The following is a 15702-nucleotide window of genomic DNA, read 5'->3' on the forward strand; positions in this document are numbered from 1 at the left end:
TCTGTTTTCCTATTTTTGCCACCAAAGTGGATAACTTCATATTTATCCACATTAAATTGCATCTGCCATGAGTTTGCCCACTCACCCAACCTATCCAAGTCACCCTGCATCCTCTTAGCATCCTCCTCACTGCTAACACTGCCACCCAGCTTTGTGTCATCCGCAAACTTGGAGATGCTGCATTTAATTCCCTCATCCAAGTCATTAATATATATTGTAAACAACTGGGGTCCCAGCACTGAGCCTTGCGGTACCCCACTAGTCACCGCCTGCCATTCTGAAAAGGTCCCGTTTATTCCCACTCTTTGCTTCCTGTCTGCTAACCAATTCTCCACCCACACCAATACCTTACCCCCAATACCATGTGCTTTAAGTTTGCACACTAATCTCCTGTGTGGGACCTTGTCAAAAGCCTTTTGAAAATCCAAATATACCACATCCACTGGTTCTCCCCTATCCACTCTACTCGTTACATCCTCAAAAAATTCTATGAGATTCGTCAGACATGATTTTCCTTTCACAAATCCATGCTGACTTTGTCCGATCATTTCACTGCTTTCCAAATGTGCTGTTAGCACATCCTTGATAACTGACTCCAGCAGTTTCCCCACCACCGACGTTAGGCTAACCGGCCTATAATTCCCCGGTTTCTCTCTCCCTCCTTTTTTAAAAAGTGGGGTTACATTAGCCACCCTCCAATCCTCAGGAACTAGTCCAGAATCTAACGAGTTTTGAAAAATTATCACTAATGCATCCACTATTTCTTGGGCCACTTCCTTAAGCACTCTGGGATGCAGACCATCTGGCCCTGGGGATTTATCTGCCTTCAATCCCTTCAATTTACCTAACACCACTTCCCTACTAACATGTATTTCGCTCAGTTCCTCCATCTCACTGGACCCTCTGTCCCTTACTATTTCTGGAAGATTATTTATGTCCTCCTTAGTGAAGACAGAACCAAAGTAATTATTCAATTGGTCTGCCATGTCCTTGCTCCCCATAATCAATTCACCTGTTTCTGTTTGCAGGGGACCTACATTTGTCTTTATCAGTCTTTTCCTTTTTACATATCTATAAAAGCTTTTACAGTCCGTTTTTATGTTCTCTGCCAGTTTTCTCTCATAATCTTTTTTCCCCTTCCTAATTAAGCCCTTTGTCCTCCTCTGCTGAACTCTGAATTTCTCCCAGTCCTCAGTTTCTCCCACTTTCTCTGGCTAATTTGTATGCTACTTCTTTGGAATTGATACTATCCCTAATTTCTCTTGTCAGCCACGGGTGCACTACCTTCCTTGATTTATTCTTTTGCCAAACTGGGATGAACAATTGTTGTAGTTCATCCATGCAACCTTTAAATGCCTGCCATTGCATATCCACCGTCAATCCTTGAAGTGTCATTTGCCAGTCTATCTTAGCTAAGGTCCACTGAGGTCAGGTGGGACTACAACTAGAGGTCACTGTTAAGGGTGAAAGATGAAAAATTGAAGGGAACATGAAGGAAACTTCTTCACTCAGCAGTTGCGAGAGTATGGAGTGAGCTGTCAGTGCAAGTAGTGCATATAAGCTTGATTTTCACATTTCAGAGAAGTTTGGATAGGTGCTTGGATGATAGGGATATGGAGGGCAATGGTTTGGCTGAGGAGGAGAAGATGGCGGCATTGCGCAGCTCGCAGCGGCCACTCCGGTGGTGATGTCTGTTATTTGTCAAGTAGGGGGCCATGCACAATCCTGATTTGATGAAGACAGACGTGAGAGCCCAGAGGAACATCTGGTAAAACTTCTGAAATGCCTGCTTCGCTGCTGCTGCTACTGTATGATCCAGAATCTCTGGAGGGGAAGGCCCTGAGTCCTCGGCTTTGCTTGTTGCTCGGCGGCCGGGGCAGGGTCAAAGTGCTTGGCAGAGGATGGTGCTCGGAGGGGCTGTATTGGAGGGGCTGGTCAGAGGCTCGAAGTTTTTGGACGGACTCAGAGTCGGCTGCGGTCGGGTGCTTCCAATGCATCGGCAAGTTGTCGGCGCTTGGAGGTTCATGGCAGGGAGAGTTTCTCCCTTCTGCTGCCTGCGTTAGATGATGAGTCGATTGGGACTTTGGGACTTTTTTTTTACCGTGCCCATTGTCTGCTCTTATCAAATTATGGTATTGCTTTACATTGTTGTAACTATATGTTATAATTATATGGTTCTGTCAGTTTTAGTCTTGGTTTGTCCTTTTTTTTGTGATATCATTCTGGAGGAACATTGCATCATTTTTTAATGCATGCATTTCTAAATGACAATAAATGAGGACTGAGTGTCCTCATAATCTAATCTAATGCCGATGGGAGTAGGCAGTTTAAAAGGTTTGGTGTGGGCTAGATGGGCTGAAGGGCTTGTTTCTGTGCTATTTGACTCTATGACTTGGAAAGTTCTACAAAAAGTAGTGGATTCAACCCACTAAATCATGGGTAAAGCCCTCCCAACCATTCAGCACATCTGCATGAAACGCTGTCGTAGGAAAGCAGCATCCATCATCAGAGATCCCCACCACCCAGGCCATGCTGTCTTCACGCTGATGCCACCAACTAAAAGGTACAAGATCTCACTCTGAAGGACTCTATCTTGTTTTCTCATGTTCTCGTTATTTGTTGCAATTTATTTATATCTGCATTTGCAGAGTTTGTAGTTTTCTGCACTCTGGTTGATCTTTCATTGATCCTGTTATATTTACTATTCTATAGATTTGCTGAGTATCCCCACAGGAAAATTTATCTCAGGGTTGTATATGGTGACATATATGTACTTCGATTAAAAAAAGATTACTTTGAACTCTAATTCACGCATCATCAACTTGGAAATGTATCACCAGTTCTTCATTGTTACCAAGTCTAAATCCTGGAACGGCTTCCTGATCAGCTCGAGCAGCAACACCTCAATGTTAGTTAGGGATGGGCGGTTGTTGCTGGGTGGTGAGGCAGACACTAAACAAAGTGAGCAAGGTTTGGAGCAGAGGGCTAGGGTGAAATCACAAGGTGGAGAATGGGAAAGTGATTTCCCCAGAAGTGGGTTAAGAGGACAAGTTGGCTCAACAAAGAACATTCTTTCGGAGACACAAGGAGAATATTAAGAGCACTCTCCAAGAGCTATAGGCTTGCAGTGCTTGCTGTTGGGCTATCTGCCAGTGAGGTGGGGATGCGAATGTCACAAGGGAAGCAAATATTACAGTGCGATGGAGCAGGTGAAAGTCTGACAGACGGATGAAGGCATCCCTCCAGCATCAAAATGCCTGTGGAGGCTGCCATGAGGCTGGAAAGCAAACCAACAATGAAAGGTTATGGATGGGGGTGAGATGTCCCTGACTGAAGGACGGTCCATTGGGAGCAGCAAAGTCCAGGGCATTATGCGATAGTGATAGAACCTTATTGCAGAATGGGAATAAAATGCAATCCTGCTAGCTTGTTGTTTGAAAGGAAGAGGCTGGAATCTGCAGGGATGTGAGAGAGCTGATTCAACAAGCACCACCCTGTACAGGAATTCCCAATAAAGTGGGAGATGGGCATCCTCCACAGAGCATCGTGCTGAGGTAATTATAACCCAATGGAGAACACGAGACCCCTACGTAAATGTCCGAGATGTTTGTGTTCACAGAGTTTCTCCAAGCACCCAAGGGGCTGGGTGTTTTAAGAAAGGACTCTGCATCTCTCCAGAACGAGGGGCCACAGTATGAGGATAGAGGGGAAGCGTTTTAGGACCGAGATTAGGAAAAACTTCTTCACACAGAGAGTGGTGAATCTGTGGAATTCTCTGCCACAGGAAACAGTCGAGGCCAGTTCATTGGCTATATTTAAGAGGGAGTTAGATATGGCTCTTGTGGCTAGGGGGATCAGAGGGTATGGAGGGAAGGCTGGGGCAGGGTTCTGAGTTGGATGATCAGCCATGATCATAATAAATGGCGGTGCAGGCTCGAAGGGCCGAATGGCCTACTCCTGCACCTATTTTCTATGTTTCTATGTTTCTATTGCAGCATAGAGGAGGTTCAGAGATTTTTTAATGCCCGTGAGAGATGTCCATGCGGTTGAGGACTATATTGCAGTGTAGAGGTAGTTCAGAGGTCCGTTGATGTTGTGAGAGATGTCACCGCAGATACGGACACTGATGTCAGCCAAGTACAACAGTGTCAGAGTGTGATCAGAGGGGATGAAGACAGTCAGAATGCAGTTGTAAGCTTTGGGGGCCCTCCATGCAAGTGACGGTAGATTGATTTGTGACTTCAAACAGGACAGCAGGAAAGAGGACACGGAGTAAAAACAGAAGCACAAAAATCAGGGGTGTTAGTGAACAACCAACTGACTATCTAATTGCAGAGCAAACACAGAGCATAATTGGAACTAACAAATAGTAGTGGATAACAAATGTAATTAGCCTGTCTTTTTTAAACACTAACAATTGAGAAAATGTATCATGCAGCATGTTTAGTAATGCATAGTTATGGAGACAATTATGTTGAAATAACACTTACAGTATATGAAACGCAGCTGGAAATGTGATCTAATGGAATCACTTGCTGCATGGAGTGGATACTTCAGCAATATTGCAGTGTGAAGCATTTTGACACTGAAAAGATTTGGTAATTGAGTAATTGTACGTTTGGTTAGATTTGGTAAAGATTCTAGTTAATTGGGACAGCCACTTATTTGAGACAACTCTTAAAGAACAAAACACTAATCGAGAAAATAGCTGGGACTCCCTTAGTTTATTTAGGGCACTACGTCACCTAATTGGGGCAGAAATTGTTGCCAAACAGTTTTTTTAACACTGGCATCAAACGCGTGCACTTGTGTGGCTGTTAGATACCACACTGTGCTTAGTGCAAACAGTTTTTAAATAGCGCTAGTTGTGTGGGCCTGTATTCAAAACGCAGTGATTTTTGTCATTGGTTGCTAAGAAATGAGCAGTAAGACAGATTGGAGCTGTTTTGATCACTATGGTTTCAGGTTTTCAGGCTTAGAGATGCCTGAAATGGCTATGAGTGAAACCTTTTCATTTTCACTACTTCATCAAGTTGGGAACTACTTAGAATTTGAAGTGTCACGTGACCAGCAACAATGAATATAGAATTGAATCAGGTTTTATAAAAACAAACGAACATTTATTAAACTCTGATCAACAATAGCGAAAAATATTCAAACGACTAATTTAAACGGAAGTTAACGGCTGTACGGCAACTCTGGAACAGTTCTTAAAAGGGTAAATTCCAACACAGTTCTTAGAATGGTAAATTCGAATGTCCAAGAGATTTATACAGTCAATTAGGAGAGACTTTCCTGAAGTAAAAAAATTTCTCGAAGACGTCACGTTACTGCTGATCCCAGCCAGAACCTGCCTTGTCCGCAGGATTCACGACAACAGAAATAAAACAGTTTAAAGGAACTGACCTTTTCCTCTGACAAATAGACACTGCACTATCCTTCCTACTTTAGCAGGGGAGATCTCAGTTGCAGGTCACTTTTACTTGAACAAAGATTCAATAAAGGTCGATCCTCTCCAAAACCGCCAAATGATATCAGCTTTACACACCTCGGCGAACTCCTGTATTTTGGTAAGGTCTTCACTCTCCAATACTACTTACAATAGAAAATAGACATCCACTTTAAAACAAAACTGCATCATCATCCGAATATGCAGCAAAATGGAGTATCTAACACAAAACTTATCTGAAAACCCTAACAGCGTCACCAGGGGTCTCCCTTTTATATACCTGTTGAGAACAGGTCATCATGTGACCTCACTGGCGGGAAAATTACATCATGTGACCTCTGCAAGATCATTACAACATCCTCATAAGACAGTCACAAGATATCCATGAAGTATGTAACAGAAGGTATTGACAATGATCATGAATGTCATCGATAACATTGTATGAAGGCAGTCCACTACCCACACTCGGTGTCTGTGCTGATTTTGTTCATTTACAGTCAATCAAAATAACATGGTATCCTCTGACTATTAGCAACTAATAGTTATATGGCACAGTAGTGGTATTGATAGTGTTCTGATTTGTTTTGTATTTCATTTAAATACATAATGTGTTACTCAGTTAAATGGTAGTTTGTCTTTCTTTATACCCTATTAACTACTTCCATGAAACATTGGCTACTTAGGGCAGCGGCTTGATTTGGACCTAATGTACTGGCCCTGATGTGTCCCAAGTAACCGGGATCTGGTGCACAAGGTAAAAGCAATAAGAGAATGCAGAATAAGGTGTTACGGTTACGGGGGGAAAATGTAGGAAGACAATAATGTGTAAGGTCACAGTGAGGTAGATTGAGGGCAAGAGTCCATTTCATCATACTGGGGAAGGTCTTCCATCATTACCATCAGGTTAAGGAGATTTGCCTTGTCGTCCTGGTCACTTATAATCTGCAGTCCACTGGAACCGTTATACATGCAAATGTCTGTAATTAGTATGGGCACGCGAATCATTTTGTATGTGTGGTTGGCATTGTGGGCATGTGTGCTTACGCACGTCCATGTGGTTGGAATATATTTTCCACAAGTATGTGAGAGTGTGCATATGCATGTCACAGGGGAGTTTGAGAAGATGGATGAGGTGACAGAGGGGAAAGAGAGAAAACAATGTAAATAGAAAGAAAAAGATGGTGCTGGGGAAAGAGGATATTGAAAACCAGGTAGAGTTTAGAGTTTAGAGTTTAGAGTGTAATTAGCAACTGATCCATGGGTCAATAACTCTCATGCAATATGGTTTCAGTTGAGAAAGAGCATCACAAGAACAGTTCGCATGTGAACACTGTTCACTGAGATCTCTCCTGCCTTGCCAACTCTAGATATTGACATCCCTCATCAGGCAAATTGAGACTTGGACACACTTAATCTCTCTTCTGGAAAGTGACAAGCTGTTTTTGGTGAGCACCTAGCACTGCAGTGCTTGCGGTTGGGGGTGGGGAGAAGTTCTGTGCACCATGATATCCTGCAAGGCTGTAACGTGTGGTGTAATTTGTTTTGTTTTGTCTTGCTGAGTGCTTTCCTTGGTCCCCTGAGAATCGACTTGCAGGAGCATTGACAATATACACAGTGAAGTCTTCGGTGAAGTGGATTGAGTGTAACCTCAGTGAAGGATAGTAGAGACTCAAAGGAATGGATGGCCTCATCCTCCCTGAGTTCTCTTAACCCATGAACAGTTGCAGTACAGATAAGAGAATGGTTACTGTGAATTTAAAGCATTAAATTATGAAGATAGGTTTGATAAGTGAAAAGTAATCCTTAAAATGACCACAGAAAATGTTCAGTGGGACACATTGGTGGAGAGTTAACAGTTTAGGTTGAACACGTTTCAACTATGTTCCAATGAGGGCCCGTTGATCCAAAATATTAGTTTAATTTTTCTCTCTCTCTCCACTGCTGCAGTCTCGGCTGCTGAATACCTCAACAGTTTCTGTTTATGTTCCTATTTCTGGCGTCTGCTATCCTCTGATCTTGCACATTCACTCAGTTTGTAAAGGTTGCTGAAAGTTTGATTGAGTGTGGAATTACCGGGAACGACAAGATAGTGCTTCAAAGGGTTACCGAGAGTAGTGAAAGATGTGTTTGGTATACAATAGATACAGTCAGTGATATAGAAAACTGCAGGAGAGGGATTACTGAAGGGCAGTGTGATGGAGATAGATTAACATTGATAGAGACAGACAGTGAAACAGACACTGGGGGGGAGTGTTATTGCTGGGGGATTGTGTGTGGAAGCTGGATAGAGTTAGTAATGCAGGGTGTTGGGAGAGGAGAGGTTACAATGTGAAGAAGCTGGGTTACTATCAGAGAAATACAGTCAGAAGCATGAAGTGCTGTAGAAAGGCCAGTAGAATTGTAATTATTTTCTCACCTTTTCCTCTTTCTCTGCTGTGCACAGCAATAAAAGAGCAGAATGAGCCAAGTCCTGTGAGAAATACAATGCCATACAGCTATAACTGCTGTTTTGGTCCGGAGATTAGTTGTCCAGAGGCTAATGTTCGCAGTTGCTGGTGCCTGGACAGAACCTATGCACTTGCATTGCTGTGAAACCCTACCTTAGTACCCACAGCATCCTGAGTCACGCTGGGGTGCTGATGGTTGGAGTGGCCTCGTCCTGAGATGGCCTTTGACTGCTGGCTTGGCAAGCTGTGAAATCCATTATCAGGTTAAAAGGCTTTGAGTCTCTAATATTTGAAGATATCTTATAAAGTATTAAAGTTTAAAGAAACCACTTATTAAACTATAAATTATTAAAAATGTTGAGAGGAAACAAAACATCTGAAACAAATGATTAAATTGTGTCTTTCTGTTGTGCCCTAAACCTTTGCAAATGGTGGAATCTGCAGTTCGACCACTGCATGAGCAGGCAGGGATCCATCACTTCCACGTTGGCTAATCTCAGCAAGGCTGGGCCTCACCCTGTATGCAACAAGTTGGCCCCTGAATTTGTAAGGATGTCCTAAATTTCCCAAGAGCTGGGCAGATCAGCTTTGATGACTGGAGACTGGCACCATTGAGAACATTGAGTCCTGCTGGGTCTGACTCGATGGTGACCAACTTGCACCCATTGTCCTGGAGTTGATATGGTTGGTCAGTACCCATGAGGTGCTGCTAGCTCTGGTCCAAAGGGAACATGAAGCCCTATATTTTTTAACCACTTCTGCTGATCTCTGGATCTCTTAATGTTCTACAACCAGTGCTGTTTGTTGTAGAGGTCCTGCACATACACTCATGTCCCCATCTGCATCAACGGAGCTGTAGTGGAGCATGTGTCAAGCTTCAAATTCCTTGGTGTCCATATTTCCAAGGATCTCACCTGGTCCCTGAACTCCTCCATTCTGATCAAAAAGGCACAAAGGTGCCTTTATTTCCTGTGGAGCATCGAGAAAGCTCACCTCTGTCCCAGGATATGGACAGACTTTTACTGCTGTACCATTGAGAGCATACTCACCAACTGCATCTCAGTATGGTATGGCAATTGTCCCATGTCGGACTGCAAAGCACTCCAGCGTGTGGTGAAAACTGCCCAGTGGATTATCGGCACCCAATTGCCCACCATTGAGAACATCTACCACGTGGCCAAGTGGTTAAGGCATTCGTCTAGTGATCTCAAGGTTGCTGGTTCGAGCCTTAGCTGTGGCAGCATGTTTGTGTCCTTGAGCAAGGCACTTAATCACACATTGCTCTAGTGTCTGTGTGAGGAGTGGCGCCCCACACAGATTTCCAATCTGCGCCTTGTAAGGCATGAAAATGCCCGACGTAGGCCTCTCATGGTCTGAGTTGATATTCCCCCCTACCATAAATGTTGCCTGGGCAGGGTGAAAAGCATTATCAAGGATGCATCTCACTCTAACCATGAACTTTTTACTCTCCTTCCATCTGGTAGGCGCTACAGGAGCCTCCGCTCCCGCACCAGCAGGCACAGGAAGAGCTTCTTCCCTGAGGCTGTGACACTGCTGAACCTCACATCACAGCGCTAAGCAGTATTGCACCCATATCGTACTGTCTCAGTACTTTTATATTTGTGTGCTGTAGCACTTACTTTTTATTCACAGTTATTTTGTAACTAACACTACTCTTTCCATTTCTGGTCAGAGGCTAACTGCATTTCATTGGCTTTGTATCTGTACTCTGCACAATGACAATAAAGTTGAAAACTAATCTAATCTAATCACATGGTGAACTTCAGGGCAGTAGAGGTTGGGTGTGGAGACAAGGGGCTGCTTCATGAATGCTCTTGGTGACTGGGAGGATCAAAGCCTCTCAACAGGGAATGAGTCTGGTATTCAGACCATAGGGGAAAGTTCATAAAGTGGGACTGGTTCAATAAGTCTGTTCAAAGGTTCAGCAGAATCACAGTGTCTTCACGTTGCCATAAGATTCTGTGGTCCCTCTGTGTGCGTATCAATGTACATCCTCAAAACACACTGGGTTAAGGGAAGGCTTTCGCCCTGGCTGATACAGTGTATACTCACAGCACACACAGTGGCTAAAGGTAATGATTCATTCCTAGCTGGTACTGTGTGTGTGTGTGTGTGTGTGTGTGTATATATATATATATATACACGCGCGCACCCACAGCACACAGTGGGAAAGGATGGTGATTGTCTTCTGCCTGGTACTGTACTGTGGGTGCACCATCTGAGATACACACAGCACTCCCACAGCACACGATGAGTAAAGGCAATGATTCCGTCTGGTCCAGACTAGTAGAGCTGATCTATCTCACTGCCACTTACACTGGAGGCTGTGATGTGCATTGTGACCTCTCCACTCTACCTGCTAGGAAGTGGAATTGATTTGAAGCTTTGCTTTTTCAAGATAATTAAAAGTAACAGTCGAGCTGTCAGTATGCAGTGTACTGTTATTATAAATCAAATGCAGAATGCACCAATGTTGAGAGGAATTTTCACACATGGGGTTAAACTGAGTCTTGTAACTGCTTCCATAAAAAAAGTAGTTTTGATCAGATTGAGTTATTAGTTCAGCGGAAGAAGTGCGTCAGACCACACCTCACCACCACTGTGGTCAAGATCATTCATTCCAAATGTTCATATCGCCCTACACCAAAAATATCCACCATCGCCGTTCTGGGAGTGTTTAAAGGGCCTGTGTAGAGGAAGATTTACTCACAAATAATCTGTGCTATCCCTGTCTTGGAGATGATTAATGGGCCAACATGGAGGGAACGTTAGTTGGTATCTAACCTTTCATTCGCTCTTTATCTAATCTCTTCTATCCCTGTCTTGGAAGTGTTTGATGAGACATTGAAGATGTAGTTTTACTCTGAATCTGATTCATTCCATGCATCTCCCGTAAGTGTTCTCTGGAATAGCAAGGATTTATGATCGGATAATTTCTAACCTAATCTTCACTTCATGTGTTGATGATCGCAAATAACAGAAACAAATTGTCAAATAGCCGTTAACTCTCAGAACTTGTTGAAGGGTGAAGGCCATAATTACTCCCTTGAGGGAATGGAACCGAATTAAATTTCTCCATAGTACTTCATTTTAATATGTGCACTAGTAAGCTTTCTCAAGGTGTTAACTGTTCTAATGAGACCTGTAGAAAGTTCAAAGAAAAGGAAGATATCCATCACATACCTCTTTTTTTCCCCTCCCTCAAGTGGATTAATCAGCCTGGACTTCTGGTCTTGCCAATAATCCCACTTAACCCTTTCACATTGCCAGACCCAAAACTATAGCAGAAAATACTGGAAACGTCCAACAGATCAGGCAGGATCCATGGAGATAGAAACATACACAAAGTCTGGGGTCAGTGATACTTCATCAGAATTGGAGAGGTGAAGAAATGTCTTTTAAGTTGCAGAGAGGAGGAGGAATGGAAAGGGAATGTCTGTGATGGAGATGAGACTGAAGTTGTCCAGGTGATGTAGTTGGTAGTTAGAGAGGACAGGATCAGATGGATGTGTTGGTGAGGGCATTTGTTGGGAATCAAGATCAAAGCACAACGTTACACATACTCAAAAGATCCAACAGATTCTGGAGGGAGCTAAGCCATGGATGCCAGTTCAGTATTGGGTACTTCTAAAGCAAACAGGAAATGCAAGTTTCCTGAGCGCTGAATTTAAGATTGGGTATGCTGGGCTGCTACCTGCCCTCTTGGAAGAGGGGGTTCCTTGAGCTTATGTTGAATGTCACTGGATGAGTGTAGGAGGCCAAAGAGAGAGAGCTCAGTGGGAGTGGGGTGGAGATTGAGACAACTGGAAGCTCAAGGACATGCTCTTGTGGAGTGACTGGAGATGTTCAGGAAGCAGTATATGTTTTGCTGACGTATTCTCCACTGTTCTGTGATGGAGAATTGCATGTTCACCACCTCTGTGTGAAGTCATGTCTTATTATCCCACAATAAATTATCCTGTAGCCGGCGACTCGTCACTATAGACTCACCAGCCTGGGGAAACAACCTTCCTGCATCCAGTCTGTCTGGACAATGAAGTTGTATAGCTTTGAGACAGACTCTTCTGCTCATGAGCCTGCACCAGTCACCAATCGCACTCTACTCTCCCATCTTTACATGTACTCCCCCTGGATTCTACCACTCACCTATGTGCAGGGGCAATTCATAGTGGCCAGTCAATCTGCTGCCAGCTTGGGCTTTGGGATGTTGGAGGAAACAGGAGCTGCTGGGAGAAACCCATGCAGTCACAGGGAGAACGTGCTGATTCCACGGGATGAGGATTGAACCTTGGCCTCAGTGGATGTGAGATGGTGCCTTTACTAGCTGTGCCACTTTGCCATCTCTGGTACAACAAAATAATTAATTTAGTGTCCTTATATACTGTACGTATTGTAATAAACTGTTTGGATCATTCATTCGGAGAGTACGGTATTCTCGCAAACTCGAGAGAATACAAATGCACTTTGAAGTTGTCTTCTAACACTTTCAGAACCAACTTTGAAAATGTAGTCTTTCCTCTGAAATGATGTGCACAGATTGCTCAGTCCTGCTCCTTTGTCAGCGTGGTACTCTTCCTCTACAAAATGTACCATACTCTCTCTTCTAATGTTCAGCCCAGACACTGTGAATGAATTGGAACCTGAGATTATGTGACTCAGAGACACTGAGTCACATCTGACTTAGACACTGCTATTCTTCTGCTGAATGACTATTCCTGACTGTGCCCTTTCGCTAACACTCCTCCTTACTAATTGAAGAGTGTGGAAGCTAATTATCCTCTCCAAGGTGTTACCTGACACTGGCCAAGAGGGAACCTCCGATGCTCTGGAGATATGGACTCACTGTAGGAAACATATTTACTACTTGCCCCAAACTCCAACCTGAAATGATAATGTTTCTTTCTCCACAGAAGCTGCCTGACCTGATGAGTGTTTCCATAATTTGCTGCTTTTATTTTAGATTTCCAACATTCTGCATTCTTTTTACTAAAGGATATTTAACTGTACCATTAACACTTTCTCTGCAGAGTTATAGAAACACACAGGAGCATATTCACAAACAGATGCAGAAATGTGCAGACACTGTAGAAAGTTCCGGAGATATGTGTGTGTGGAATTTTGTTTATTTATAATTATGCGATAACTTGTTAAAATAACACTTCCCTATTACCTAACCTTCCTCATTTTTAATTGTGGGAGTCTCTGGACTAGGGGCTGCTCCGAGGGTGAGGGCCCCCGTTCCTGGAGTTTCATCTGTCCAGAGCTAAAGCGTGTCATTCATTGGTGTTCATGAGGTGAACACTCCGGTTTGCCAGTCAGTATTCCGGCACCACCTTTCATCACTACGTAGGACTTGGGGATTCTGGAACAGGACAGACATGAGCCGGAAATCCCGGATTACTGTGAGATTGGTCTCCCGGGTGTTTGCCTATCACAGAGTATTGTGTATAAACTGTGACTGAGATGGATGACGCGGTTGAGGTATGTCCTTCAAGACCTTCAGCTGCTGATGTTCCTGGGGATGAAATGAGGGGCGGAGGCTGCAAAGATATGTTGATTTTAGGTACATGGAATGCACACAGTATGAATCAAGGAGAGCTGGAGATGGGGACAGATGGGGGTCTGTAAATTGACCTACTTGGAATCAGCAAGCTGAACTGGACTGGTAAGGGACATTTTCAATCCAAACAACACAGGATATACTATGCTGGAAATGACAAGTACAGGATTCATAGTCAAGAAGAAACTAGCCAGAGCTGTATGGAAATAGAATGCAGTCAGCGATCGCCTAATCTCAATTCGTCCACGAGGAAGACCTACCAACATTGCCATTGTACAAATATTGTATATGCACCAACAGCAGATGCAGAGGAAGATGAAGTAGATCAGTTCTATGAGCATGTGCAGGCTGAACTTGATGGAACATGCAAACAAGATATACTGATACTTACGGGAGATTGGAACACAAAAGTTGGGAGTGGAAAGGATGGTCAAGAAATTGGGAAATATGGACTGGGTACCAGAAATGATGCTGGACAACGTTTAGTCGACTTCAGCAAAACCAACAACTTGTTCATCTCAAACAAGTTTTTCCAATGACACAAGCGCAGACCGTACACTTGGACCTTTCTCAACGGATTACACAGAAACCAAATAGATTATATCTGTGGAAGTTAGTGATGCAAAGGTCTGTGATATTGACAAAAACAAAACCTGGAGCTGACTGTGACTCAGACCATCAACTACTAATTTTAGCTCAAAGAAAAGTTGAGGAAACGCAAGCCTTCACTAGAGTGCCAAAATCTGATTTTCAAAGTATTCCACCTGAACTCAAAGATGGCCCGGACAGTCATTTCACTGCTCTTAGCACAACTGATAGGATGCCAGAGGGATTGTGGGAAAGTATAAAGAATGCTGCATGTGAAGAGTGTGAAAAAACTCCGCACGAGGCAAAAACACAGTAGAGATCAGAGTGAAGAAACAGTGAAATTTACACAGGAAGGAGAAGCCAAAGCTAAGAGAAGAGAGGTAGCAGCCGCAGTTCTCATTCAAGCTTTCCAACATTCCAGTAGGGGAGACCAGGAAAACTACTACAATAACAAGTGTGGAGTAGTAGAAACAGTAAGTTGGAAAGGAAAGACAAGGTTAGTCTTCCCAAAGCTACGTGAACTGAAGAGAAAATTCCAGCCTCACATGGGAATGCTGAAAGATGCACAAGGTGCCATGCTCAATGAATCTGAGAAGATCAGACAATGATGGAAGGAATACTGTGAGTCATTACAGCAGGAAGATCAACTGGATCGGGAGGATCATCCTGTATCTTCCAATCAGGAGCCGACGGTGATGAAGGAGGAAGTCGAAGCAGCATTAAAAGCCCAACGAAAGAACAGAGCACCTGGCGGTGATGGAGTTCCAGCTGAAACACAATGGCAACCAGACGCAGCTGTTGCGATACTGGCGACACTCTGTCAGCTGATCTGGAAGACAACGTCATGGCCATGTGGAAGGATGAAATCAATATTGAAGAAAGGTGATCCAATGGAGTGTGAAAATGATCATATAATTTTGTCCTCATTCCTCGCACCAACAAGATTTTCCATTCAGGAAGGACTTGAACCTTATTTAGAGCAGGAGCTCCCTGAAGTGCAAGCAGGTTTTAGGAAAGGAAGGGGAGCAAGATGTATCATTGCAGATGTGAGATGGATTCTCGAAGACTGACACCAGAAGGACATCTGTATGTGCTTTATTGACTACAGCAAGGACTTCTACTGCATCGATCATGAAAACTATGGATCACATTAAGACTCATGGCTGCACTTGAACATTTGATCGTCCTTATGTGCAATCTTTACATCAATCAAGCAGCAGTTTGAACGGAACAAGGAGAAACAGGATGGTTCAGCATCTGTAAAGAGGTACAGCAAGGCTGTATTCTCTTCCTTTCTGTTTAATTTACACCCTGAACAAATCTTCAGAGGAGTAGGAGTATACAAAGAGAATCGAGGGTGAGGATTGGTGGCAGAATTATCAATAACTTTTGTTAAGCTGATGACACGATAATACTGGCTGAAAACGAAGAACAACTGAAACAACTGCTAACCAACATCAAGGAACATTATCTCAAGATGGGTCTGCACCTTATCCTGAAGAAGACTAGGATCATGAGCACAACCAATTCAATCTCAATGGAGAGGAAATTGAAGTTTCAACTTGGATCAATGATTAACACTGAAGCGGTGAGCAGTCAAGAAGTTCAGTGAAGAATCGCGCTTGGCAGAGCAGCCA

This window comes from Mobula hypostoma, chromosome 9 (genome assembly GCF_963921235.1).
Source record: "Mobula hypostoma chromosome 9, sMobHyp1.1, whole genome shotgun sequence".
Lineage (NCBI taxonomy): Eukaryota > Metazoa > Chordata > Chondrichthyes > Myliobatiformes > Myliobatidae > Mobula > Mobula hypostoma.